Below are 3,872 nucleotides of genomic sequence, written 5' to 3' on the forward strand. Positions count from 1 at the left end.
AAGCATTGCGCTGAAATCCTCAAAGTTGAGGGGCAGATTTTTATTCTACGTATTCAATGCCGTAACAAGACCGTAGTACTTTGGTGGGATAATCCGTATGCACCTTCATGCTAGATTCTTGTTGGTGATGGTGATGCCAATCGCAGTCATCTGATCACGTAGATTCTTCACCCTGGTGATGAACTTTTCTACCATTTCAGACTCAGATAGTTTCTCGTTCGCACGTTGAGTCTCCAAATTCTGAATCCGCATTTGATTCATGGTCTTGTACTAATTTTTCAAGACCATCCATGCCTCCTCCGCTGTGGTGACATGTTGAGTTAATGCCATGATAGAATCACTTACACTGCAGATAATAGAACACATCACATCTGCATTTCTTCTTGTCCACGCGAGAATCTCATCCACAGTTGGTACTATCTGTTGTCCTGCATTGGCTAGATTCGGTCTCACAGCTGGCTTCATGTCCACCCCAATAGCAGTATCCCAAAGCTTGTATGCACTTAGGATGGTCTTCATCTTGAACTTCCAGAGTGGATAGTTAGAGCCTTCCAACTTTCTGCTTTCGCCGAACGGTGGGATTCGCAGTCTTGCGGGCTGGGCCATCTCTCACAATCTGCTCGCAAACAGAAACACAAAGTATGCAAGAGAGAAAAGTAGATAGTATGGAGAATCAAAAATTTGATTACTATAAAATTGATACAATAGATGGTGCTACCTCCCAGCCATGTGCTCCTATGTGAGGAGCTTCGATGGTGTGCTAGAAATAGTAGAGGACGGAGGCTGGATACTAAGGAATCAGGGTTGCTGTAGCCAGTGATGATTATGGCATAGTCGGTTAGACCCAATTGGGAGACCGACCCAGTCCACCCAAAATGGCCGACTAGAGGTCGAAATAGGCCACCGACCACTCGATAGAACCGTGGTGCATAATACAGCAACTAACCTATGATGTGCGTGCGGCCCACAGCCATCCGAGATCATCTGGGGCTCCAAAAGGGCCCCACAATCTGAGAGTGGGCTGCCCCAAGAAATGCTTCATCTACCCTCAGTGCGGTCAGTCATGGGATGCCTTCCTACACTTGCATATAGCCTAGTTGGCAGTGTGCCAACTCTATTTGAAGCCGTCTAGCCATTAGGCCACACATGGCCCCCATCTAGTGTCCAAACCAGGACCTACCGAATAACCTAGCTACTCAAATGCCTTCTCCTCATATGGGGGGCTTACAAGTAGAGTTAGCTGGTTCCTGCATAGTTACACGAGAGTGGAGCATTGATATCTAACAAAAGAATCTAGGAGATATAATCTTGGAAGTGTGGCTCTAACAAAATAAGAAAATATCAACGTCCAATAGAAAATCTTCTTAGAAGCGCACCTTTTCAAAGGCTTCATGTTAGGAAAATCACAAGGACTTTTGCAAAATTATAAGTATCAAAATATGAAAATGGTAATTGTTAAGAGTTGTAGAGCTACATATAAACGCTCCACAATGCTTATTTCATGCCAAACATGCCACTACAATGGTTAATAATGTCTTACTAGTCTGGAATATACAAGCTCATAGAGATTCAATATTTCATGCTCAAATCTTTGAGAAGATATGGAAATCTTGGTTAGGCAAGTCCAACTCTGCTATTAAAAATCACCAAGAGTTTCGTATGGTTAGAAAAATAACAACTGAGTACAAGTACTCGTGAGCACTACCTTCAATTGGTTCTGACAAAGGAAAATAGTTGTCAAGATGAATGAATGATTAATTCGCAACACCTGTGATGGAAGCCCGTGTAGAGGAAAGTTCAAATAATTTGCAAACTGAGAGAGAGAGAGAGAGAGAGAGAGAGAGAGAGAGAGAGAGAGAGAGAGAGAGAGAGAGAGTTCTTTAAAAAATAAAGTGTGTGTGAGTGAGAGAGAAAGAACCAAAATAGAAGGGGGCCAAGTGGCAAAAACTGGTGTGGGACACTTTTTTAAGAAAAGTGTAACGATAGCACTGCCTAGAAGGCAATGCTAACAAAAGGAAAGATAATTTGAAATTACATTTTTGACACTTATATCCTCTGTTGGTCCCACAACAAAAAGATGTATAAATGTGGCTAGTATGCGATTACCTTTGCCAAATTATTTTTCCGAAATATTGTCATTAAACACATTACACTTCTTTCCATTTTGTTATGTTGTTGTAGCAATGACTCTACATCCTGGAGGCTAAACCTTGTCAATGAAAGCACATGGTCATGTGGCAAAGGTGATAACATGCTTGGAATTGATCCGTGCAAGTAGACTCGGCCTTTTCCCAAGATCCCCTTCACTTGGTGGTGATATTGAGTGTATAAGAGATCACGTACAATCTCTACTCCAATGAGTAAGAACCCAAACAAATTGTAAGAGCTGATGTCGTTCTTGAGTGACCTGACTGTGGCAAAGAACTCATTGATATAGGAAGGTGAGAGACAAAGCAAGGAATCAGCTTCATCCAGGACAAGAGTAATGGGCATCCGTAATCTATTCTCAAGGAAGAGTGATTTGAAGTGTACGCCACGGCAAGCCAGAGAAGGTGCCCATTCTAGAAAGAGACTCAGGCACTTGGAGTGCAGATTGTCCCAAAGGTAGCTCCAAAGGTCTGCACTCTCCCAATTCTCTTGGGCACTCTTGATTCCATCCAAGTAGACTACCTACATGTCTGATTTGATTGATAGCTCCCTCGCAATAGCCATGATGGAGGTACTCTTGCCACTTTGCCTGGGACCGCAAAGTGCACAAAACTTGCCCCGCTGGAGGTCAGAGACGAGCAAATCCACATTCGGAGGACTGAAGTAGTGCATGCTTGGATCCACTGCAACACCAGCTCCAAAGCATCGCTGAGGCAATGCCTCTGTGGCAAAGTGATTGGGTGCTCCTCGTCGCTAGCTGTGCACACCATCTCCAAAATGAGCAAATCTGCCTTCACGTCGATGTTGTCAGAAACATGGGCGAGTGCTTCCTATACAAGCATGCCGTTTTCGAAAGTCCAATTTTTTTGTGCCCCATAGACCTGCACAGCCTCCATCTCCTCTTCTGGTGAGCCCTTCATCTTTCCAACAAAGCCCCTACATCTTTTCTAGAAAGTTTCCATCTCCTACATCAGTATATATAGTGTCCCTCAATAGGGTCTCCCAACTCCAATTTATATGACCAAACAAATGTCTCCCTATGTGTCTCCACAGAATTACCAAAAAGCCAGTGCTATAGATTTATAGATATCTAGATTTATATATGAATTTCAATAGATATAGATTTTTATTAGAAGTGGCTCTCCTATAGTGAGTGCTTTAGGATTGAAGTTGAGTGGGAGTTTTGTGATTATTCTTAGTTTTTAAGGAAATTTTATTAGGAATTTCTAAACCTACTTTTAGATGGTTGTTGGTTTTTGTGTGACTGTTTGGCTTTTCAGCCTTTAGCTTGTGTGTGGCTATTGAGAGAGAGATAAGAGAGAGAGAGAGAGTATCCCATCTAACACCTAAGTGGAGCATAGCCAATCATGATGCAAATGATCAATTACTATTCAAAATCAAAATTTGAAGCCGCTTTTAGCAAAGAGCTCCTAGTTGAAGCCTGAAGGACCTTCTATAGAAAACGGCTCGGAAAAGTTTGATTTTCTACCTTTTGATTGGCATCTCTTGAACTATGGCATATTCTCTTTTGAATGTCTAGGGAATTAGATTGTACCATGTACAGTGTCAACACCCAATTACCAAGTGCTAAATGAGATGTAGCTATTCATCCTTGATGGGAATTCATGCTCATCTAACATGCAAAGTTCTCTTTCACCTTAGAGCCCTTGTTTTATGATTTTATGTGATTAAATGGTTGCATAATTTCCCATGTAAATTTGAAA

At 42.0% G+C, this 3,872-nt stretch overlaps 1 pseudogene; it reads right to left on the reverse strand.

The window, feature by feature from the left end:
* Positions 1-2,091: 2,091 nt before the first annotated feature.
* On the reverse strand, positions 2,092-3,068 carry LOC147881980 (uncharacterized; annotated as a pseudogene).
* Between the last annotated feature and the right edge of the window lie 804 nt (positions 3,069-3,872).

Source organism: Dipteris shenzhenensis, chromosome 30 (assembly GCF_047967505.1).
Source record: "Dipteris shenzhenensis isolate YYH24624 ecotype China chromosome 30, Dip_SZ_1.0, whole genome shotgun sequence".
NCBI classification, from domain to species: Eukaryota; Viridiplantae; Streptophyta; class Polypodiopsida; order Gleicheniales; family Dipteridaceae; genus Dipteris; species Dipteris shenzhenensis.